This window comes from Panthera leo, chromosome B2, assembly GCF_018350215.1.
Source record: "Panthera leo isolate Ple1 chromosome B2, P.leo_Ple1_pat1.1, whole genome shotgun sequence".
Taxonomy (NCBI): domain Eukaryota; kingdom Metazoa; phylum Chordata; class Mammalia; order Carnivora; family Felidae; genus Panthera; species Panthera leo.
In genome coordinates, this window is record NC_056683.1 from 117078407 (window position 1) to 117104329 (window position 25923).

Genomic DNA, 25923 nt, shown 5'->3' on the forward strand with positions numbered 1-25923 from the left:
TATTTCATATGTTCTCAAACCTGAGTGGCTCCTCCCAATATTGGTTAGCTTCTGAGAGAGAGAGAAAGAGAGAGAGTGCTAGAGGAGAGGGGCAGAGAGAGAATCCCGAGCAGGCTCCACACTGACCGGGCAGAACCTGACATGGAGCCCGATCTCACAAACTGTGAGGTCATGACCTGAGCTGAAATCAAAAGTCTGTGGCTTACCCACCTGAGCCACCCAGGAGCCCCTCAGTGTTCTTAATTTTGCAAGGGATTCAGAAACGATTTCATCAAAATATTCCTTTTGCTGAGGAAAGTGGGTTTTTACCTTTGTATCTACTGTGCCACGAACTGGGGCATGAGTCAAACCATAAGGTGGGAAGTCAGAATTTCTTTGCTATATTGTATTTTGTCTTTAAAGTCCCTGCGATTTTTCACATTTTCCTACAGGCCATCTTTACATTTCAATAAAGCATCTTTCCTCAATCATCCAGTAACATCGTAGGTCCAGTAGGCTGGCCTTCATTAATCTCTTGATTTGCAAAAGTCCCTGGCAAAGCACCTGTATCCTCACTGTAACCATTTACCAGAAGAGAATATTTTTACATAGGAGGGTACTGAGCAACAAGACAGGAGACCTGTCCTTGTCCTAGACCTAATAATATTTGTTGGGTCAGTTCCTGGGCAAGTTAAACTCTTTGAACTCCAACATTCCAAGTGTATCTTTTCTTTCAAGGGTAAAAAAGTAATTTCAAATCTTCTATTGGGTAACTGGTCAATCTGTGAAGGAAAATCTACTAGTACACTCTACACTTTATAAAACCTTGTAAAAGAGGTGCATGGGTATATTTGGGTAAACATTGCGAAAGCTTTGTTCTCAGATCTTTTGGTTGGCCCATGTCAACCTTTGTTTAAATAATTAATGAAGAAGCCCACAGGAAAACAAAAGAGCTGATTTGACATGCATTTGAGGAATGAGGATTTATTTTGTCAATAAGAAAGGAATGCTGAATTAAGCAGAAGTCCATTTAATAAGGTTAATTTCTCTACTAGCAATAACGTATCACTTTCTATTTTTAAAATCATTTAAGAGTTGCTCAGTGGGGGCCTTGGTTAAGATTCTCTCTCTCTCTCTCTCTCTCTCTCTTCATCTGCCCTTCTTCCCCACTAGTGCTTACGCATGCTCTCTCTCTCTCAAAAAACTGCACATCTCCAGTAAAGATTCGAAAAATTCTGTATTTTAGCTGACAAATTATAAGGTCAAATCTGGTATTTAAATCTAAATTTGCTGTGTGTATATGCCAAGTTTGAAGAAAAGTCTGAAAATATGAACATGAACTTCCTAAGTCTGTAATTTATCGGTAAGATCCATCTGTTGCTAGGTCTATGGTTATAGAGAAAAGTCTTCAAGATTGTTATTGTTAGTTTTTAAATGTTACTATAAAAATTCATACAATGTCATTATTAAAAAAATAAACGAACGAAATTGTATAAAATAAAAATGTGCATCCCTTCTTGTCTTACACACACACACACACACACACACACACACACACACACTTTCACAAAGATGGGATCACACTATACAAGATGGTCTACACCTTCTTTTTTCATTTAACAGTATCTCTTTGAAATCTACCCATATCACTGGATATGGATCTTTTCTGTTTAGCGCTGCATGGTATTCCGTTGCGTGACCATATCATAATTTGACTGCTCCTACTGATGAGCCCAGAGGTGCTTTCCAGTTTTTATTGAAAAGCAGCTAACAGTTCTTGAGAGCTCAGATTCTGGCATCAGCTTGCATGGCTCATAAGCCCAGTGGCTCTGCTTACTAACTTGTGTAAATCACTTCACTTCCATCAGAATGCTTAGAATTATGCCTACTTCATAGTGAGTACTATATGAAGGTTCGCTATGGTATTGTTGCTATGGATAATAATGCAAACCATTGCTTTTATATATACCTGATTTTTTTTAATGTTTATATTTTTTGAGAGAGAGAGAGACAGAATGAGAGAGGGAGACACAGAATCTGAAGTAGGCTCCAGTCTCTGAACTGTCAGCATAGAGCCTGACGTGGGGCTCAAATTCACAAGCCAGGAGATCATGACCTGAGTTGAAGTCAGACACTTAACTGATGAGCCACCCAGGTGCTCCAATATATACCTGAATTTTAACTCTTTAGTGGATCAGATATTTTTGAGGACACAGAATTATACCATGGTGGAAACTGCCGATGAACCCTTAGTCTTCATTTCTTATTTAGCAGGAGAAGAATTAATAGAAAAGTATGCATTGCTCTGCTCATTGAATACCAGTGCTAGAGAGTGTAAATAAAAATATGTGTTTTCTGAATTTTTCCAATTCATCATTACTTCCAATGTCCTAATTCAGCCCATCATCTTCCCTCACCTGGGCTATTACAAAAATCTTCTAACATTTTTGCCTGTCTGCTTCTGAGTTTCTCACCCCTTACATGTAACTTCTGCCACTTCTGCCAAAGGAATAGTCTAACGTTCCCTAATTTTTCCAGGATAAAATCTGAACTCCTTAACCTGGAATGCAAGGCCCTCTGTGAGCTGGTCCCTATCTCTCTCTCCAAATTACTTTCTATAGCTCTGGCTTGTTTCCATACTCCTGCCATATTGGCTTTACCTACACTCCTCTGAATGTACCACACTGTTTTCTCCTCTGGAAATTGCACACACAGAAATTCTGTTTCTTTGAATTCTGTTTCCCCTGTCCACCTTTGAAGCTTCTTCCTCTTTTAAGACCAAGATCTGGCCTCCCCATGTCTTTGAAATCTCCTTTGAGCTATAGCTCTCCAAAGGATTTCTGACAACCCTACTTTATATCATTTTGTACCCCTATTGGGGCACTTTTCATATGGCAATTGTATTCGTATGAAAGTTCAAAAACACACCAGACCACAATAAATATGAGGGAAAGGGCTCTGACTCGTTCATTTTTATATGGCTTTAAATGAATATAATGTCCAATACATTATGTGAATGCTTTCTGAATTAATGAATGAACAATCTAAAACTGAATTTCTATTCACATTTTATTATAAGCCTGTTTTCTTAGGTGTGGACATGTGGTAAAGCTGGGGAAATGCATTTACTTCCAGGGATATGCTAAAATCTTTCAAACAGTCACTTTAAAGCTGACTTTAAGGCAGCCCAACATGAATCATGTTTTATGTGAGTGAATATTGAATAGACTCTGAAGTAGGAATAAAATGACCCAAGTTCTAGTCATGCCCTTACCACTCTCTAGTTATATGATCCTGAGACAGGCACTTGTGTTCATAAAGTAAAAAATGAGGGAGCCAAAAGGAATGATATGTCAAGTATTTCAAAGCCTTTTTTCCCAATAAGTTAAAGAAATGAAGATCATGCCTAAAAGAAGATTTGGCCTGCTCAAGTTCATTATAGCTCATTCCCTTATAGAAGAAACACCTTATAGGTGTTTTCAGATCAGCAGTGGCACAATGAGCAGTGATTCCAAGTGTCAAAACTCATTAAATGACTATTGTAACAGAACAGATTATCAGATTTGACATTTCTTTTGAAAAATGAATGTGTCAACATTTTCTCATGTTTTAAAATAAGTGTGTGAAAGGGTATTCCCAGGGATCCTAAATAGCACAATTTAAACTGCATTCCAGGGGCGCCTGGGTGGTTCAGTCAGTTGAGCGACCGACTTCAGCTCGTCATGATCTCACGGTTTGTGAGTTCGAGCCCTCTGTCAGACTCTGTGCTGACAGCCCAGAGTCTGGAGCCTGCTTTGGATTCTGTGTTTCCATCTCTTTCCGCCCCTCCCCCACTCATGCTCTGTCTCTCTCTGTCTCAGAAATAAATAAACATTTAAAAAAGATCTTAGGGGCGCCTGGGTGGCTCGGTCGGTTAAGTGTCCGACTTCGCTCAGGTCATGATCTCGCGGTCCGTGAGTTCGAGCCCCGCGTCGGGCTCTGTGCTGACAGCTCAGAGCCTGGAGCCTGTTTCAGATTCTGTGTCTCTCTTTCTCTGACCCTCCCCCGTTATGCTCTGTCTCTCTCTGTCTCTCTCTGTCTCAAAAATAAATAAACGTTAAAAAAAAATTTAAAAAAAAAGATCTTAAACTGCATTCCATTTTTTTAAACCAACATTGTGGCTTAATTAGAGACTATACATAAGTGTAAATGGTTACTGTTTACAATGTCAGCTGTACACGTGTATGGATTTTTGTTGGTAGTAGAATTAAGGCATCCAGATATTTATAAACATTTTTACAATTCAAAATAACAAGTCATCTTGCTTTAATTTAATAAGAACAGGCTCACATAATTGTCAAGAAAGAACATATCCTTCTTTCCTCTAGGTCATAATTATGGGTGGAGACACAGAATACCAAAAGAAGATTTGTTAGGTATTAAAATCGTACTTTATTAACTAATTTAATGTGGTTGTACTGTGATTTGATTGAGCAGAAATTAAAGATTAAATTGTTTTACAATAAATTTTCACCATATCCAAGAGTGTGATACTGAGAGGGCCCCCCTGTTTGGTAAAGGATGTAGCACTCACAAGGTGATTGAGAGACTTGTTGAACATTTGCTACCTGCCAGGCTAAGTGCTTTACAAATACTATTTTATTATCATTGAATTCTTAAAATGGCATTATAAGGACATACTATAATGGTTGACACTTCATGAATGAGGACAATGAAGCTCAGAGTGGTCAGTACAAGTTGAGATTTTGACCTAGTTGCTTGATTCCAAAGCTATGATGTCTGTGTAATACCACACTCGCATCACCAAATAAAACATAGCTTAAAAGGCAGCACTTGGGCTGTGCCTCAGGAAGGGACTGAAATGAGGGGTGATATAAGCAAAGGACCCGGATAGTTACAAGATAATGTGAACTGTGTCCTAGTGCAGCACTTCTCAAATTTTCATAAGCCGATGGATCATTTAAGGATGTTGTTAATTGCAGAGTATGGTTCAGTAGGTTTGGACTGGAGCCCGAGATCCTGCTATTCTAACAACCTCCAGTGATGCCAATGTTCCCATCCTCAGACCACACTTTGAGTAGCCAGGCACTGAGGCCCAAATGGTTCAGTACCATGGACAGTGGAACAGGTAGGTTACCATTACCATCTTTTCCACTATTTCAGCAAAATCTACCATCTTCTGTGGGAAGATTCTTGTAACAAAACACACAGTCAGAAACTTTTTTGAGAAAGTGCTTCCTGGATTGCCAGCAGTCATAAAGTGATCCTTCCCCACATTTGGTACAAATCTGTACAAAGGAAAGAATTGGGACTTTAGAAGAAAGACATTTTGAATCTATATGCTGTTAGTGTTCCTCAGGGAAAAATAATCTAATCAGATTATCATCAGATAAGGGGCTTAATACAGAATTTATAAAATATTTAAGTAATAGTGTCTGCTGTAAAGTTATGAAACCTCTATTTGAGAGGAGTTAGTACTCTCACTTGCATGTTTAATGAAATTAGCAGCATCTTTCTCCTGCTAAATATGCTGAACTATCAGCCAATTGCCCATAATGAGAAAGAAAAATTAAAAAAATGTGCTAGAGTGGTATTCAAAATCATGGTGAAATAAAAATGACCTTAAAGATTTATTTGTAAATGTATTCCTGCTACCTTTTTCTTTCCCCTGTATTCCTTCTGCCTAATTCCAAATTTTAAAGATAAAATCAGATAGCTAATTTTCTTTAATTGACTTTGTCCTTTTTTTACCCCTTACTTTGAAACAGCAACTATGGCTTCCAGCAGAGATACCTTGGGGGCTTTGAGACTATCAATCTATTTCACAGCTGGAGTGAAATAATTCAGATGAGAATCTAGCAAACAATTGCATTTGTTTTCCATTGAAGATTTAAAAAAAAGTTTTTTTTGATTGAGGACCTCTTCTCAAGTCTGGAGATGCTATGGGTTACATTTACGGAAAAAGAAAATGGGTATATCACACAAACTTTCCAACACTCCATTTCTTAGCCTTGTTACATGATCTACTTAAAATACTTACTCTTTTTATTCCAGTGTATATTTTCAAAATGAATTTACTAAAAATTTGTTGCCGTCCATTGGGCTTCCATTTATAGTATACCAGCAATGAAAATGTAGATCTTCATATTTCAAAAATTTTCTCAAGTTAATTCTTGATTCCAAAGGAAGAGTCTTCTTTTTTACTATGTTAAATAACATTAAAACAAGTTTGGGGTGTGTGTGTGTGTGTGTGTGTGTGTGTGTGTGTGTATGTGTTTAAACATGTATTGAGAATCTATGTCACAGCTGTGAAGAGTCTTATATGTGTTGTTTCATTCAACTTGCACAAAAACTTTGTTCCTACTTAAGGAATGGGAGAAATGAGGTTCAAAGTTCCTCTGTTAGTAGTGTTTGTAGGTAGTTGAACTTGAATTACAGAGATGAGTGCTCTCTTCCCACTGCGCACTCGTTCTTATAAGATGGGCTTATTCTAGTGGAAATTTACGAATCTCATAAGGACAGGGCAAAAATATTATGTGTGAAGTGCAATGCAGCCTGATGGTGAGAAATCCCATCCATTACTTCAAAGGCAGATATGGAGCTAAATTCAAAATCCATTATCAGCATGTTATACTTACTGGACTTTTTTTTTTTTCCCCCAGATGGAGAGACACTGGCCATTAGCAAAGATTAAATAATTTACCTGAGCTTGCCCTGAGCACTCAATGCCAGGAAAGGATTTGTAACTATTATCTTGGGAGTTGCTTAGTCTACTGAATTGTAGATAACTATTTATAAAACATTTAATCTCAGTCTTATCGGAGACAGATAATAATTATTTTTAGAAGAAATGTAAATAATTCTTTTTTGGTGGTCTCATGTAGTCCATCTCTGCTTCTTCTTCTTTTTTGGCTGAATCACTGAAATCTAACTTCAGGAATGAGGGATCATCAATACCTGTGGCCATAAGAATGGGATTATTTTTTCTTTCATAGCCCTTATCACTTCCTCTTTGAGGAAGGAAGGCTCAGGTACCCAATGTGTAAAATGGTTAGATGACCATTTTAAATGTTTCACCACTTGTATTACACACAACGTCATGTTTGATGATTCTATGGACACTATGAACCTGATATTCATTCTCCAGAAAGCTAGTGAACATGACCAAGAGATGTCTACTCTCAAGAGCTCTATAGTAAAATGTGGTTTCATAAATATATAGAGACTACAACTAGAAGAAAGTCCCAGTGAAATCACACTCCTTTGGCGGGTGCCTTGAAAAATGTGTAAGAAAACCAAGAGAATCGAGCAAGGGGCTGTGGGCTAAAGACTACTAGTTGCAGGTGGGGTAAAAATGAAACCTGTGGAGGTGGTTTATTGGTGTGACTTATTTCTTCACCTCTCTGCCTACTCCTTCAGTTTTTGTTTTTGTTTTTTTAACATGTTGGTTGTGAAATTTTTACTAAAAGTGCCAAATCTCCAAACTCTTTAAGACAGGAAGATTGAACCACAAATCTCCAATTTCTATAGTCTCTCTCCTCATTGCTATGTCTGAATTCCGAAATTTGGAGTTGTTACACAGAATCCCTCTCCCCACTCCCCCTTTCCTCCCATGTCAAATACACAAATATACTTCCTGGGAACCCCATACTTGCTTTCTAGTCCGTCCCCTAAAACATATTCAGGATGCACACAGGCGTATCTCACTCCCAGTGCTGCAGCTGATGTGCTCAGCACATGCCAGTGTTATGGCTGGAATATCTAGTAACCCAGAGTTTTACATGAACCTTTATTTACTGAATTGACCTGCATATAATAAAATCACCACTCTGCCACTGCCAGATTGGAGGTAATTACCAGATCGTTTTACTCTATGAATAGGGCAGTCTCCACTCACTGGACGTTTGGGAGCAAGGAGGAGTAACCTGTACCCCTGACTGACTTTGATGTTTGCAGTTCAACGTCAGCACCTTTCATCAAAGCTTTCAGCCATCTGGTTCGCCCTTATCAAGGCTTCCTGCCCATAACCCTCACCCCCTAGCCATCTCTCAGAGCCCTTTCGGAGGCCGACCTGCGACTGACCTGTTAGACGCCCTAGGGCGGTGTAGACAGAGGGGGCGTCCGCAGTGTCAGGTGGGAGCAGTTTGGCTCCGCTCGCGCAGCGCCCGAGCAGCCCGCCAGGGGGACCCCGACCCGCCCAGGCGGCGTCTGATAGGAAAGAGTCTGAGGGGCGTGGGGCCATAGCGCCTGCTCCAGGAAAACCGGGAATCCGCAAGGGCTCCCCTATTGCTCCAGAGGACTGGCGGGGCGCCGACCTCGGTTCTGGGACCCGGGGCTCCACCACAGCAAGAGGCGCGCCCCACTGGTGGGTGTGTCCGTTTCCACCTTCTGGCCTTCCAGCCCAGAGAAGAGCTCCTGAAAGTGGGTATTTTGCTCCCACAGATAGGTTTTGTCTGTGGTAATCCCGGCTCCAGAAGTGCAACTTTGCGGCCGGGTCACCCGTTGGGGGACTGGGGACCTGGGAGGGGGAAGAGCGGATCTTGTCTGCATCATCAAGGAGGAGGCGGGCTGCGAAAGCGGGGGCAGCAAGGCGGGGGGAGTTCCCACGGGTGGTGGGCGGCGGCGAGCTTGGCTCGGACCCGGGTCCGGATCGTGCTGTGACGCGCCTGGAAGCCAGCCCCGCCCCCCGCCCCAGCCCCCAACCCCCAGCCCCCAGCCCCCAGCCCCCCAGCCCGCCTCTTCCGCGCTTGGAGCGTGAGGTTTGGTGGGGATCTGTCTGGAGCCGAGCAGAAAACTTTTCCCCTCCCAGCCCCCGGGTCCCTTTTGTCTTTCTTGGAGGCGGCGACGACGCCTGAGCCGCGAGTCGCGCGCCGCACCCGGTGACCTCCGAGGGCTGGAGCGCTCAGGCTCCTGCGCTCGATGGCGGCGGCCGGCGGCCCCGCGACCCGCGGCGGGCACAAGCAGCGGCACGTCCCCCGCCCCGAGGCCGCCGCCGCCCCCCCGGCTCGGGGGTAGGGGAGCCCCCCACCCTCCCCCGCGCGCCCCCTCGCCTGACTCAGCCGCACTCGGTGGCCGCGCCGCGTCCGCTGCCCGAGCCCCGCCGGGATGGGGAGGGAGCCCGAGGCTGCCCGCGGCTGCCGAGATTCCCGCTGACGCCCCCGAGCCCGCCGCCGCCTCCTTCGCTGGTTCCGGAGGCGCCCGACGTCCCAACTGCTCCTGCAGTGCGAGTCCCGAGAGGCGACTGGACCCCTGAGGCCCCGCGCTCAGGACAGGTGAGGGGGAAGGGAAGAGTGCTGCCGGGCGGCGGGGAGGTGGGTGGACAGCCACAGCAGCCTTAGCGGGGCGCTTCTTCATCCCCACGCCCCCTGCTTCAGCCACCAGAGTTAGGGTAAACACCGTCTCCCGAAGTTTGGGAAAGGAACCAAGTCCGCCATCAGTTTCGGACTCCCCAGCGCCGAGAGCGCAAGAGAAGCTTTGCGGGGCAGCAGCCTCCGGTAGCCCAGAGCCTTGGAGCGCCTGGCTAGGTTTCTCCGAGCTACACCCTCCTTTGTCTCCGTTCCAGAGAGTCAGCATTCTCTGTGAAGACGTCCACAGCGGCAATTTATAGTAGTCCTTGGCAGGAGCAAAGTGTAGTCAAGGTTTCCTAAAGCAGTATGTGGTGGTATCTACCTGGGCGAAATGGGGAGGCGAAGCAATTATTTGCCAAATTCAGCATTACTTTTCTCCCCATGCAGTCATTTGGTCTGCTCTCAGGAAAAAGAGCTTGGGGTTTGCAAGATTTGCTTCAGTAATCATTCTTTTGCTGTAATTAATTGTCCAAGCCAGCCTTTCACATTGTGTAGGTGCAAGCTCTCTGTGTCTATGTACTGTCCTTAGATTTTGATTGAGAAGTGTATATGTGTGATAATTGTAAAAAAAAAAAAAAAAAAAAAAAAAAAAAAAAGATTCATTATTCAGTACCAGGCACTGGTAATGCCAGGAAGTCACATGCTTCACATGTATGTAATTTACTAATTGGAGTCATCCCAGTCCACCTTAGCCTGGTGTATTTCAGAACTAAATGTTGCACTAAAGTGTCTCTTCACCTTGTTCTTTCTTCTGAAGACCTTCAGAAGTACTTGTGGACAACTGTATATAGAGAATACATGTAAGGAATCGACAACTATTCTTATTTGTCAGTAAGAATATTCAACTCTTCTGGATTTGCAGTGAAACCAACTTCTGAGGTACACTTTCTGAGGGGCTTTATACGTAAATATTCCCAGCTCCTGTAAAAGCTACTCACTATGATGGTTTGTCATGACTTGCATTATAGAAATACTTACTATCAAGTGACCTTCAGTTTGTTACTTGGCTACTGACTCTAGAATATATTACCATTTTGTGAAAAGTAGGCTCAGTTTTGAAACTTTTTAAACCTTTGTTTTTCTGCTGTTTATATAGAAGCAACTGCTTGTAGTTTCCTGCTTTTCAAACAGCATAAGTGAAGAAGAGGAATCCTTGTAAACAAAATAATATTTAAGTGGAAACTATAGGGAAGTGTTTTAGCAATTTAATATTATGAGATTTTTTTTTTTTTTTACTCTTACAAATGTATACTGAAGTGTTAGGAATGATTTTCTCTAACCAAGTCCTAGTAGAGAGCTCATAATTACAGGATGATTTAGCTGTAATTTGTAACCCTGGTTATAATTAGCTTTGTATCCTAGGCTGGGAAAGCCTTCAGTGAAGGAGGGAGTTGTTGCCTGGGAAGTCTCTGTGTGTGATTTCCAGGCAGTTGGCACAGAAAGTCTTTACCTGTTGCTCCTGAGTCTGGTCCAGGTAAAGGTATGGGGTATCCCAAGGGCACCCATAATCAGAAGGGATTTTTCAGAAAAGATCACTGTTTGGAAGGATGACTGTACTTGTTATTTTAACTTGGAGGAATTTTTAGTGAAGCTTTTGAGTGCTCCAAGGGCTAGATTGCTATAGTCAGACTTGGGTGGTTTCAGCAATAGCTTATTGGCAGAAGAAGAGAACTACTCATACGTAGGGGGGAGTGAGGCTGAACTGATTGTTTAAATCCATTCATTCTCGTAAAGATTCTCAGCATAAAGGAAACAAAAATACATATTTAGCTTAGGAAAATAGATAAGAACAAAGATAAAAGCAGATGTTACCTTTTACATTTCTTGAGCAAAATTAGAAGATAAATTAATAAGTCCTCCTAATAATGCACTTTACTTACTAAACACAATGTAGAGTCTAAAAGGGAAGGCAGCTTTAAAATAAATTTTGTTGACTGTTAACTCTTCCTTGATAGGAGACAGCACGGAAAGTCTTCCTCAAGCAAAACACATTTGGGAAAAAACCAAACATGTAGAGACCAAAAAACAATTCTGCAGTGAGATGGACCCCTCATTTTATTAAGGAGTATATGATGTGTATCCATTCCATTTCACGACTTAAGACAGGTTTTGTCTGCTAAGGTCTGTTATGTGCGCAAACACTCAGAGAACACGGAGGGACAGCTGTTGTGTCCTACTAGCCGATGGACTCCTCTGGGAGCCAAAGACGGGTGAGGAGAGGGCTGGAGAGCATGTCACAGATCCCTGAGCACCTGGGTTGGTCCTTGAGCACCGGGGGTCTGGTGCATACTGGGAGCAGTGCGGTGGGTTGCAAAGAACCCTGGATGGGGAGTTGGAAAACCCAAGTTGTCCTGACCAGGCTGCTGAATACGTGGCTATGGATATGTTCCTTGGCCTTTCTGGGCTTCTGTGTGTGCTCTTGTCCCCACATTCCCTTATCCACAGATCGAGGGCTTTGGACCATGATCTTCTGTCCTCTTTTTAAAATGCTATATGATGGGTTCCGGTGGAATTGAGAGGGAGAAATCAGAATGTAGTGTGCAAAGGGTGCAGTGAGTAGAGTTTGGGTCAGGGGAGGACAAGCTGGACACCACGCTGGGCACAGGGAAGGGGTAATGATGATGCTAATACCAAGTAAAGGGGCACCTGGCATCTGGCCCATCATTGATTATCTTCGCTATTTATAATATGTAATAAAATAATAAATGCCAACTTTTGCTTAGTTGGCTTAGTTGCTTAGATGGCTTTTCATGAGTTTTTGCAAATAATGGCAATTGATTTTTCACAACATCCCCAGGAGGTAATTAGAGCGTAAAGGTGCCGAGGCCAGGACTAATACTGCAAAGCATGCTTGCACCAGTGCACCTCATTGCCTTTCTGCAGAATTGTAGAGATGGGAGAAGTTAGAACGTGCTTTGGAAACCCTGTGTTAATGGGACAGAGTGAAAAGGTTGGTGTCAGATTTTAGTGGAGGTGCAAATTTCTGAATAAAAATTTAGGTTGCCTTCTGGAAGATAAGTCTGCGATTATGGGATCTCGAGACCTCCTGAAATGTCTTGAATCTTATTGTTGATGTTTAGTCTGATTATTTCTGTATGCTTCCTCCCCACCTAACCTTCCCCAGCAGGAATTCTGGGGATTTGATTATAGGGTCATCGATAAGACTCTTCCAAGAGCTTTGAGTGCAGATGGGAAAAGGAAATTCTCATAGAAAGGTGGGGATTTGGGGACCATTGCACTGCTAATAGGATATGTTCTAGTAGCAAGTTGTGCTCTGGAAACTTTGTCACTGGGGGTAAAATTACATAGAGTCATAAGAATGTGAGCAAGGTGTGAAGATGTGAAGATGTGTGTCTATACATTCCCTCCTGCTGCACACTCATTTCTGCCCTAAGCATTAAGTGCACCGCCAAGGGTGAGCAAGTTCCCCCCAACCCCGCCCCATTCTGTGTTCCTGGTGAAGGGAGTTCATCAGGATTCATCTGATTATTTGTGTGAGGAGCCTATATTTCACTAGCTTAAGGAAAAAAGGATTTATTGGCCCATGTGACTGGAAAGTCCAAAGATGGACCTTGCTTCACTCATGGTGAGAACCCAAAGACTCACGCGGCTTTGTCAGGGTCCTTTCTCTCTCCCCCCATTTCTCAGCTCCGCTTGTCTCCGGATCAGCTCCATTCCAAGGCCCCTTTCTATGTACTAGAAAGCTGACTCTCAGTAGTTCCCAGCCTATATTCTTGGGCTTTTGAGACATAGAAAAGAGAGGTCTTATTTCTTAGAGGTCCCATTCATAGAAATTTCCTGGAAGAGCTCTGATTGGCCCTGCTTTGGTGGTCACTGAATCAGTCCACATCCACCAGAGAGTGCAATATGTTAGGTCATGTGCCCCATGCTGTGTATGTGGTGCTGGTGGTGGGGTGGAGGCTGATAAGGGCACCATGATGGACAGTTCCCCCATGATCACATACAGTTGGGCCTCTCTAAAGCTGATGATGCTGTTAATCAAAAAACAACATTATTGTGGAGAATTGCCCTCTCCTTTTGTGGGACAGACCCCCTAAACAATGATGTGAAGATTACATGTGGAGGCAACTCAGAGGTCCAGGACCATGCAAATTCCAGAAATGGGACCTTCCTCCCAGCCAAGACAAAATCCAGTGATGAACTAACACTCTCCATGTCTAGACTTTGCTGAAAGGTTGTGGTTGCCAGATGAGGAGCCTGCCATTTATCCATTTCTATATACTTTTAGTTAATATCGTTGTGCTTTATTTCCAGCCTGGTGATTTCATTATCAGAAGTCCCAGTCATCTAGAGATCATGGGATTGGAGACCCCCTACTTTGGTCACTATAAATCTAGCAAAAGTTTGAACAGGACAGTGAAGTGATGAACACAGAACTGTTGTTCATGGAAATTCACTGAGGTTGTGGGAGATGGGCCAAGGGGAGGCAGCAGGCATAGAATAGAGTTATCACTTAGGAGGCATAAAATTATATATTGGCATGTGTTAGTGACATTATGAGAGTATGGTAAGGGTGTGTGTCAGGATAAAGGAGCATCTGTGTGGACAGAGCATTTGTGGGATGAAATGGATCAAGAGGGACCAGACCAGGATGATCAGCTGGGCCAGCAGGTGAAAAGGCTGAGTATTGTGGGTAGGTTCATGGCAACTGGACTATGTAGAAAAGAGGCCAATGGTCACTGTGAGTCCGGTGGTCAAAATCTTTACATGTGTAGCACTGACATTTATTGAGGACCTACCTGTATGCCAGATCCTGTGTTACATGCCTTAAAATCATTATATGATTTAAATCTCATAAAATCCCTCTCTGGTGAGAAAACTGAAAGTTAGGGATGTAATAACTTGCTCAAGGTTATGTGGTCATTAAGTGGTAGCACTGGATTTTCAAACCCTGGCTGTCCAAAACAAATATCCGTGCTTTAATAAACCGTGTGATACTACCTCTCAAGCCCATGGTCAGAATCCTGTAGATGAGGTTAAATTGAAGGTCGAGTCTTCTAACAGGCAACCACAGTGACAGAAGTTCCAGAGGGGATGGAATAGAGGTTATCCAGGCGAAGGTGGAGAACATCCATGCTTAGCAGCAAAATGGACAGGAATCCCAAAGCAAGAGTAGGACATACATAGGTTCTTGGTTTGGGAATTGGGGTGTAGCAAGGGAAGTGGATGGGAGTGGTATCAGGAAGTTGAACAGGTGGGCAGATCAATACAACAACCGGAGTTTGAATGTTGATCTGAGAACAGGAACTCTGCCATCTGTTCTGCTTTAAATACCCTTCCTGATGTAAGGCAGTAAGAACATATATTGGGTGGGTCCTCAGAGGGAAACAGGATTCTATTAGTTGTCAGGGACCATTAGGAAAAAAAAAAAAAAAAAGAGCTAACATTTGTAGAGTATTTGACATGTGTCTTAGATACATAATCTCACCAAATCTTCATTGTAGTCCTTGGCAGGTAAATATTATGGCTTTTTATTTTTTTTCTTTTGAGCCAGGAGCTAGAGCCTTAGAAAGGTTAAATGATCTGCCTGAGCTCCTGGAGCCACACTGGGGATGAGGTTGCTGTCATGGAAACCCAGTTCTGTCTGAATCTAGACCTGATTCTGGATCTTCAGGGAGTCATCCCCGCCCTGGCAGGCAAGGTCAATGTCAAGTCTGGGTGATAGAAATGGGGAAGTCAGCAAGGCTGACTTTGTGAAAGGTTGTGAAAGGAGATCAGGAGTGAACTTTGAGTCATCAGAATGTGAGCGGGGTACAGGTCATCTGAAGGGAGTTGTCCAGCAGGATTATATCCGGCTTTAGCAGAGAATTTAATAATCCAGTAGGTTTGTCCCCTTGGTGCAGGATCTCTATCCTTATGCAGGACAGATACGTCAGCAAGTCAGATGTTTGGAAGGCTTAATTTTAGTCACTGATTTCTGTTGAAGGGAAGGAACCTTTGCCAGCTGCCATGGCCTGAATTTACCTTTATATGTACAGGTACTTTGCCCTGAAATATGACACACACACACACACACACACACACACACACACACACACACGCGCGCGCGCAGAGATGGGGGGGCAGGAGAGAGAGCACTAGCACATACTGAATATAGTAAGTATGTGGAGCACACACCAGCTATACAGGTCTCTACTTGAAGATACTCTAAATGAAACTGCTTACTAATAGAATATGAGTGACATCATGTCATTTCCCAACAAATCCAAGATCAAACTTATAACTGCTTAGACACGTGACTGTAGATCTTAAGTGCAGTGGACTTTGTGTGTGTCTATCTATCTATCTATCTATCTATCTATGATAACTGGAAAGGGAATGTGAAGGTATATAAAAATACATGTTTTAGGCCCATATGTGAGAACTGCAGAGGTAAAACAACCATGCATAAAACTTTTAAAGCAACACAATAGAATAATATGATTTTAGAGTTAGAAGGATTTTTTCAGAGAGCAATCAAGACCACAGTGTTAGCTAGTATTTTGAAATACAAACTTAATAGTAGCAGTTAAACACAAATGTTATGGAGACTAAAGGGAATGGAACCATCTAAAACCTAGAAGGCCAATCCAGGGAGGCGTCTGGGAGGAAGTGAGTTCTGATGACTATGTATGAACAGAGAGATGAGAGGAGAGTATTGCAGGTAAGATTAAGAATTTGTCAGTGCTCTCCAGCCAGAGGCCACCAGGAATTACCCGTGGTTGAACAGGTTGGGTTTGCAACTCGTTTCAGCAAGGGAGAAGGTATACCATAGGGAGATACGGGGCGTCTCAGTAAGAGGGTGTTAGAAATTAATTATAAGATTTTAAGATTTGAGCTTGTGTTATGTGATTTGGGAGAAGGTTTAAAGAAGCAGGGCTTTGCTCTGGATTGAAGTAGGGATAATCCTATGACTTTGTATCTTAATAAATCTTATCTAGAAGGAGACAAGACGAGAGAGGCTAATACTATTATTGGCAAGGAAGTAGCAGTTACTGATTAGCCAGATTAGAGGGATATTGGTCATTTTGGGCAATATCCATGTTTTTGTTTGTGTTCAGATATGATTACAGAATGGCCTTGTTCCTGTCCTGCACCGTCATGGTCACAGACTGGCCTGTCTGGTGTTGACGTTCTGTGAAATTGTTTCTATCGACAGGAGCACATCGGGGCCTGGTTGTGAGCGCCAGGCCAGCTCCTGGATGTCGGGGGTGGCTCCGCTCTTTCATAAACTGGAAATTATATCCCAATGTGTTTCTGATTCCATACACCAACCAAGATTTCCCTTACAAGAGGGTCCTGTTAGGGAATGTTTCTCTTGGGGGTTATTGAGTGGATTTTCTTCCTATATTGTAATGGTTTGTTTAACAACATTGATTAAATGCCACTGTTTACTAGGGGCTCAGCTAGATTCTGTGGGTGTCAGGATGACAAGGGTCTCAAGAATTTCATAATCTAGTGGAGCCAGAAGTAAATGAGTGATTACAGGACATTGAAATAAAGCTGGCGGAGATACCAGAGTCAGTAAAGAATATTAGAGGCTCCTGCGATGAAGGGAATGCTGAGAAGGAGCAGGCTGTTTTGCAAATAGTAAGCTAATTACAGAGGTGCCGATAGGTTGGCAGCTGCTAAGGAATATTTTCCTTTTTGAGAATCAGCATCTTTGGGCTGAAGTGCAGGGTGAATCCAAGGAATCTCAGTGTTCTCTCTCTGAGATTTAGGTACAGGAGAGGCACAAATTTGGGCTCACTTGGCAAGCCACATATCGGATCCGCTGTGTGAACACACCTGTGCCAGTATTTGTAATACGGTCGAGTTACTTAGCATTTCTTAAGAGATGTTATTATTTCTAATCATAAAAGCAACAGATGCTCCCAACGAAAACTTTGGAAAATGCATTAAGTATAAAAAAATCAGGGAGAAAATTTGCCTATGACCCCAAAGCACCCATCATATTTTGGCATTTTCTTCTTCATTTTTAATGAATTGTTTCCATAGTTAATAACATGTCACAACCTGCTCTCTTTGCTTAACCTTATGTCCAAGACATTTGCCGACTTCTAGGCAAGCTTAATTCATGTCGGCATAATATTTGATTGTGTGGACACACCACAATTTATTAACTGCTCTTAAAATTGGACCTTAAGGTGATTTCCAAATATCTGGCATTATAAATGGCATTTTGATGAAATCTTTGTTCACATTTCAGATTACTTCTCTAAGCGAGATCTGTGGAAGAGATTAATTCCTGGGTCAAAAGGTATGAATGTCTTAAGACTCCTGATACTAAATGCAAAACTGATTTTCAGAATAGGTGAGCTTGTGACTGACAGTGGATGGAAATACCACCTGTTCATGCCTGTACTAGGGTTCTATGTATTTATTTTTAAATAAGAAAAGCTACCATTTCGAAATGAGTAACAGTGTTTTTTTAACTGCAGACTTTGTTTCTTTCTTTTCAAAACCGCTCTTGGATCATGTAACCTGTTAAACTATTGCGATCAACCATTCAAGTTTTAAAACTTTATTTACCTGTGTTCCTGATTATACAGATTGAGGCACAAGACAGAGAGAAGATTAGCCGGTGAATAATTTTTTAAAATCAGTAATATGCACACCCTGCGAGGGTGCTTTTCAGACCACACTGTTGAGAACGTGCAATGCCAGAGCCCCACTTTGCAGAGTGAACCTGGTTGTCCTCTGCCTCCATAGTTCTGTGGCCAGGTCCTCATAGCCGGGGGGTGTTGTAACTATTATGTTCCCGGTCCCTACACTGTTCAGAGGGAGTGTAAGCCAAGTGAGGGCAAGCTTGTGCCTATTTTGTTTATGGCCGTGTTCCCAGCAGGTGACCCTGGACCGGGTTGAGCCAGTACGCAGTATGTGAAGTCCCAGCTAGAATATGAAAACGCTTGAGATATCCCCCCTGGAGAACATCTGCTCTGTTAAACATCGATTCCTCTCGAATAAGCCAAAGATCTTGAATTCGGAACCTTCTGACTTTGCTCCCTTTTCAAAAACAGAACAAAACAAAAACAAAAACCCAGCCCAATCATTGTATCTAGTTCTCGCAGTTGTGAACATTGACTTCGTCCGTAAGAACGAGGAACTTGCATCCTCGTTAGACCTCGGTACGGGGTTTTGTTCAAAAACATTGCCTGAGACTGCAAGAGAACTGTTAAGCTTACTAGAGTAGTCAGTTTGAGATGGGTGTTGAGTACCATTTTCAACCTTTCCACAACTGCTATTTTTCTATGAAAATAATACACAATTAAAATAAAAATAATTTTGGTTTTCTTCTAAAAGTCGAAGGAGAACATTATAGCATTATAACTCCATTTTCTTTGATGGATCTCAGTCAGTTATTTTGAACATAATTATTTTCATTCATTTACTCACCAAGCCATGATTTAGTGAGCTTCATTCAGGAGTTGCTGCTAAATTATACTTATGACCCATTTTGCCAAATGTGAGGCACATCGTATACAATGATAATGTAAAAAACCACATGGGAAATCATGACCCATACTTTTATTGTTTGCTTCCTGATAAGACATGGATGGATAGGATAGTCAACTCAAGCTCTGTAATAATTAATTAATAATTAATAATTAATTCCATAAATACGTGCTGGCAGCTGGGGATAGGGGAGGGATCAAAACCAAGGTTGTGGTGAGGGTACATTCTAGATGGGGGGAGACAAACAAGGCAGGTTCAGATGTGGAAAGTGCTATGGAGTCTGATGTAACAGAGAGCCTGGGTTTTGCAGATCAGATGATCAGGAAAGACACCTCTGTGTTTGAGGCTTTTGGGCTGAGACCTGCAAGATAATAAGAGCCAGCCTTGCATACTGCGGGGAGGGAAGGCTTTATCCTCAGGGTACTTGGAAGCTATTGGAAGGTTTTTCTTTCCATGCTAGAGAGCATGATGTTTGAGATCGTTTATTAAAAGTAAGGGGTTGGGAGCAAAAACAACATTCATGTTAGAAACTCAAGATGTACCATACATCATTGCATAGCTGAAGACATTCCGTATATAGTATATCCACCTTCAAAGAGTGTTTAATATAAATAAAATATTAAGTACTAATATAAATATAGCTCTCTCAGTAGAACATAAACACCTTAGTCCACTGCACATTTTTTTTGTTATGTGAAACTTGTATTTTTTAACTGTGTGTGGCATAGTGACTTATATATTGTATGCATTCAGGAAATGTTGGCTAAGTTAATTATATTCGCTCTTCTCTGATGTCAGGGAGAAATATCACTGTGAGATATAAAATCACATTGAAGACACAGACTTTTTAGGAAAAGACTAAATCATTCCTTTGGAAATATTTAAAGTGCACGGGGCGCCTGGGTGGCTCAGTCGGATAAGCATCCTCTGTCTCCTCTGTCTGTTCCCCCCCTGCTCATGCTCTCTCTCTCAAAATAAATAAACTTAAAAAGAAAAGAAAATATGTAAAGTGTTAATTTTACTCTGAATATTGATAATATTTAAAAATTATATTCAGTGCTAAAATGCAATATTGAAAATAAAAATATAATACACAGATATAATTATCTTCTTTACATACTTTCCCGCCTGTGGTGTATATGCAGAAATTTCTGCAAAGTCCGCACGGTGGTCTTATCACACCTTACTTGACACGTGGCAATTCCTTATTTATTTTGTGAGTCTTCCAATTCTCAAACTAATCTCTGTCCACAACTAACTCTGTTCAATGCCTACATAGTTGAATAGAAGACAATAATAGCATGTAATTAGTGATGTTTGTTAGTGAGTGTTTAGCTCAGTGTCTTTGGGGAGATCTAGTTCAAAATATACTTACTGAGTCATCTGACGTTTTTTGAGAACAGGCTAAGTGCCAGTCACCATGGAGCACACGGGCTCTTCTGGAGGAGTTCACAGTCTAGAGGTTGCCAGTAAGGCTGAGTACTAGAGGGCGCGGAACAGCTTTGGAAGATAATATATGGGTCTCCCTGAGTCCAAGTTTGCGGGAAAGGGGTGATCGTGAGTGAGACTGTGCACTAATTCACAGATGCCTTAAATTCAGAATTTGGTTAAGTGATTTTTAAAAGACAAATTACAAAAAGATGACAAAGATAACACATGCCATCCATCTCCGGGTAACAAGGCCACCTGCAGGCTAACTCTCACTTCCACTGGTACTGCCCTGGGGATTGCTGTTCTCCTGCCACAGCTGTCAGAAGTTCATTGCTCATTTGGCAGGAGACCTGCTGACTGGCAGCCCCTGGGACTCACCTCCACCTGCCACCCCATGAACCAAGCTCTTTCTTCTTCAGTGGGGGGTGGGTAACAATTTGGGGGGAGGTGCCTATTGGCTCTCCTGCCTTGGGGTCCAACAGCCTAAGCTCTTTCTCATCACACTGCTCCTTTCTGACCTTTACAGACCCCTGTAGCTGTAGATGGGAGACCTTCAGTCCCGCTGTCCTCTTGATTTCTTGTAGAGCACCGCTCATTCATTCCTTTATTCATTCATTCAGTACCTATTTTCTGAGTGCGTACAATGTACTGTTTTAGGCCCTGGATATCTAACAGGAAACAAAGCTCCTCTCCTTAGGACTCCTACGTTCCAGTTGGAGGAGACAGACAATAACCTATAATTTATTGTAACAGATAATAAGAAAAATTAAGCAGGGCCCACAGACAGAGAGCAGTTGGGATGGGGACTCGTGTAGCATCGTCATGGAGAAGTCCTCTGGTATTTGAAGCAGACACCTGAATGAAGGAAGGAAAGTAGTCATTTGAATGTCTGGGGGAGGAGAGCGCCAGGCAGGGGAACGGGAAGCACAAGGCGATGCAGAGGCAGCCTCCCAAGTGGGAGCTGCTTTGGAGTGTTTGAATAGCAAGGAGGCCAGCACGAGGAGAACAAAGCAGAGGATACTGGAGGGCCGTGGGACCACAAAGAAACTTTGGATTTCAATCTGAGTGACTTGGGAAGCATCTGCCAGTCCTAACCTGCAGCGGGGGCTTTGCTGGGCCCAGCCCTCACCATCATTACTAGTCCCCAAAGGACATATGCAGTGAGTGGAGGCCTAGGTGTCTGCGTTCACCATCTGGAGACCCTGCCTGATGGGTCTGAATTGTAATTCAAGGTCCTCAGAAATCATGGGATCAAAAGAAAGTGAGATTGATAAAGACCTTGAAGCAAGAATAACCAGAGGATTCTAAAGCCCATAGGAGATGTTTTATTTTGGATGTGTACAGAATTTTATTGTGGATTGAAAACACTGTGTATTCACAGATTGAGAGTGTGAGAGCTGTGAGGAGTTTTTTTCATACAACAGTGAGAAATCTGAGGTCTGGAAAAGCAGTTCACTTTTTTATAAGTCTGCCTACTAAGCACAGGTGCAGAGACCAGATTAAAATCCAGGTCTGTCTCCTCCTAATCTTGGCCCCTGGGTGACACATGCATGTTAAGGAGCAGAAAATCTGTGAAATTTGGACTGAAATTAGCCACCTAATATTTACTAGGGCTGTCAGGGTCGGAGAGTTGGGGCATACCCAGAAAACTTTCTTAAATATCAGCATTGTTTGGTCAACAGATACTCACAGAGCACCTACTATGTTCTAGCCACTGACTATATCTTGTGCGGGAGAAAATCTGGACAGGGAGCTTATCGTCATCTGGTAGCGGGGCACAAAAAATTACATCCTAAATAATGATGTGCTGATAAGTGTGAGTAGTGTCACGAAAACATACAGGGAGCTAGGAGGAGAGGGTCATGAGTCAGTGGGTTTCCTGGGAAACATTCACCTTGTAAGATGGGACTAGAGACAAGAGGAACTTGTCCAGAGAAGCCTTGCCAGAGACAGAAACAGTGCATGAAGGTGGAGGAGAGAAAGAATTTGATGTTTTTAAGGAACAGAAAGAAAGCCCTGTTACTGGACCACAGCAGGGGAGAGAAGGTGGAAGGAGAGGTTATAAGCTGGGCAAAAGCCATCATGAAGTGCTGTATGGAAAATGATAAGGGCTGGATACTTGGCTTCCAAAGAGCAGGCTTTGAAAGAAAGAGGAAATGCGTGAACTGCTTTACGTTTAGACACCATTTGGGCTGTTTTGTGGTGAAGGTGTTGGAGGAGGCAAGAATGTATGGAGGAAGAAACAACAAAGCCTTAGACTGGGTGGCGGAAGTGATGTTGGAGATTTCTGGACAGAGTGAGGACAGGTTCTGAAGATAGCATCAGCCAACACTGGTAACTGACAGGACGTGGGAAGTTGTGGTCCAGGAAATGTCAGGATTTTAGCATGACTGAGTAGATGGATGGTGGTATCATTTCATAGGTGAGGAAGACTTTTCCTAACTTTGGTTCATGAGTTCAATTTTGGACTCATTACGGTTGAGACACCCATGAGGCATCCCAGGGAGAAGAGCAAGTGGACATTTGGACTGATGGGTCTGGAGCTCACATGTGAAATTTAGAATGGAAGCATAAATTTGAGAGTTAATGAGGATGTCATTGGTAATAAGTCATGGAGTGAATAGAGTCTGAGCTTCAAAGAAAGTGACTTAGGATCATGCTTTGGGGATTTCTACGTTTAGAGGTGGTTAGAGAACATACCAAGAAGTAGTGGCCCTAGAGGTAGAAGGAAAGCCAGGGCTATGATATCAGTGATGAAAGGTACATTGTATTAGCAGTAAAGCTTTGCTTGCAAATGTCCCTTAGTGAACACTTTCTGAAGATCTGGGTTCAATTTCTTTCTCCAATTTAATCTCCCAGATGTAGCATAGCCTTCAAACTTTTGGGTGAAATGGGATTAGAAATTACTGAGCGTTTTCCTTTTGAATTTCATGTCATAGTTGTTGGTATTGAATTAGAACAGAATAGATGCACGAGTTAATTTCTTCACAATAAAATAAGGATTGAGTAGCACATCTGAAGGTCAGTTTCATTATTGCGCTGACTACCAATCTATTCTCTTATCAACTCCACTGCTGCCTTCTATTTGACTAGGTCTTTATTCTTTTTAAAGCATTTGCATATACTTCTAAATTAATAAAGCATATATTTTAAAGCCTGTCATATATTAATTTTGCGATAGATGTTTTTGAAACCACAAATAGGAGCTTAAGCTATTTTATGTTCCAGGACACTATAAAAAATTATGTAATTCAAGATAGTTGCTTGAACATCTAGCTGAAGACTCAGGATTATGCTGGCTCTTATTACTAATGCATTTTTAGCTCATTAAAATGGAAGAGAAAAGACACCTGTTATTAGAGGTTACTTTTAGCCTCTCCATCTGGGAGCTTAGTTTAGTCCATTCAGTATCTGGTGGTGGACCCTGAGGGAGCATCACGTCCTTGTTCGTATTTTCCTAAAGGAAAAAACAGTGGAGAGTCACCAGCAGTATGTGACACTAATGTGCAGAAATCGAAAATCATCTTTGTCAAATTAGAGGTTGATTAACTACGTTTCCTTTACATTTTCTCAAGTCTTCTAATGCAGTCTTCTCATTTTTTATATTTGTCGTTATATGAAAATATCTAAGATTCAGGAATAGTCTTATGTATAAGATGAAGTTATCAGAGCACTTACTAATGCTTATTATGTCTCCAGTACTTTCTTAGGTTATAACTGAAAAGTATGAAACGACAACTCTCTGGACTTTGAGTCCTTTGGAAGCTAGCACCGTGCTGCTCAGCATCTCTGGTGACAGCGAGAGCCTTTAGTATCTCCTTTGGTACTTTTCCACGTCTTATTTGAATGCTTAGAAGGGGGATGTTGGCAATGGTTTTATCCATTCCGGCCTAAGTGTCCATCGGTTATGTAAGACCTTCATCAATGACGCAGTGCCAGGTACCCCTTGCTGTGTTCGCTGATCCATCCATCTTCTTTCTTGCCCCTAACAAAAAAAAAAAAAAAAAAAAAGAAAAAAGATGGAAGAAAAGAATCTGCCTTTTAGTGAACGATCTCTGAAGATAACCTTTGAAGAGAGGAGCTGAGCTGTCTCCCATTTTCGGAGAGGACTTTTATGAGTATTGGTGGAAGTCGACCTGCCCTTGGACCAGTGTGGCTGGTCACTGAGGTTGCGTGAAGAACCGCTCTCTAACTTTTCCCCAGGCACAGTGCTCTCAGGATGTTAGCCGTCTTCCTGTGGTAACTGCTGCCCATTGAGTGGCAGTCACAAAGCTGCCAGACAAACATCATCACGCGATATTACACCTAGATAACGGGAGGTAGCCTTTTCCTTCTGTTGAGGTGCGCACCTGAAAGGCAGCTTGTGGAAAGAGTCAGAGTGTCTTTGTAAAATTTAAGTAGGGGCCAGGAGGGTTTATTTGGTTTTTATTCTTTAGTTTTCTGTGGTTTACCGGATAGGATTTGGGGAATTGCTAACTAACGGTTATCATTTGAAAGGCTGGCTAGCTGACCTGCCTGGAGTTTCTCTGGGTGGGATTCCCTCTCTGATCTGTGCTCTCTCTGAACATTCATTCTGGAAACCACTGCCGTCTGGCTCCCTGGCCCAAGTGACTCTCCTTCAGAGATATTTTTAAAATATATAGCCAGCTTTTGATTATCTGAGCTATTTATGATATAAGTGAGATTTGCGGGGGGGGGGGGGGGAAGAATCCCATTGCTAGGGATAACTTGAAAATCACTGGAAAATTTCAGCTTTACCACCTAAAAGCTATGTGACCTTGGTTAAATCGCTCAACCTTGCCGAGCCCCACATTGCTTATCTATAGCATGTGACGTGATCTCCTTAGAAGGGTTATTTGGGTTGTAAAAGGTCATGTAAGTTAAAGATCCTGCAGAGTGTGTGACTCTAAGTGGACACTGCCCAGTGCGGTCTTTTCTCTCCTTTGACTTCCATCAGGATGACCTTGCTTTGTACACCTGCTCTGGGTGAGGCAACTGTTAGCTCTGCCTGAATGTGATATTCTTGTAGGGGCTGGGGGAGCGAGGAGGGAAGCACTCTTCATTCTTCTAATCCACCTCGAATACACCTCTTCTGTGGACTCTTTCTGTGCCTCTCTCGGGAGAGTTGGATGCATTTTCCAGAACTTCCAAGGTGCTTTGCACATGCCAGCAGCTCGGGCCAGTGCCCTGAGAATGACTTGTCCCCCTTCTGTCTCTCCAAACCACAGGGGTGTAAGTAGTAAAAACGGATCTAATGTCTCTTTCAGGACAACAGAAAGAATCAAATGGAGAATGGAAGGGGATTTTTTTTTTTTTTCTATTAGTGGTGTTACCACTAGTGATGTCACCAAAAAACAGAGCCTACTTCAGTTGTATTGTTGGAGAGCTGTGCACTTGCCTTTGGGAGACCAGTGGATTGAAGAAAGGCTGTCTCCGCACAAGAAGTACCCCCGTCCCTGTGCCCAGGCAACGTCCCCCACCACTTGCCTGGGGCAGGGGCGAGGAGTATGCACCAAGCAGGAACGTTTCTGCTATTCAGGCTGCTGAGTTTGCGCTATCATATTTCTACTGTTAAGTTCTTCGTCTGTGGCCAGGCTCCTCAAGGCACTTGACCTCAGACAGGAAGCAGACCCTCTCACCTGATGAATTGTGTGCACCCCATAAGGCCAGGTGTGATGTCCTATTGTGTTTATGACTCCTCTCAGGAGAT

The 25923-nt window shown here is 42.6% G+C and overlaps 1 protein-coding gene across 2 annotated transcripts in view; it reads left to right on the forward strand.

Moving 5' to 3' along the window:
- The first annotated feature begins 9132 nt into the window (after positions 1-9132).
- TMEM200A (transmembrane protein 200A) overlaps positions 9133-25923 on the forward strand; it is a 73175-nt gene continuing 56384 nt past the window's right edge. The window contains exons 1-2 of one of the 2 annotated variants that reach the window (XR_006202827.1): positions 9238-9251; positions 23913-24097. The gene's annotated coding sequence lies outside the window, so the exon portion shown is untranslated. Of the gene's footprint in view, positions 9252-23912; positions 24098-25923 lie in introns of those variants that run through there. The other variant, XM_042939805.1, reaches the window with a different exon arrangement.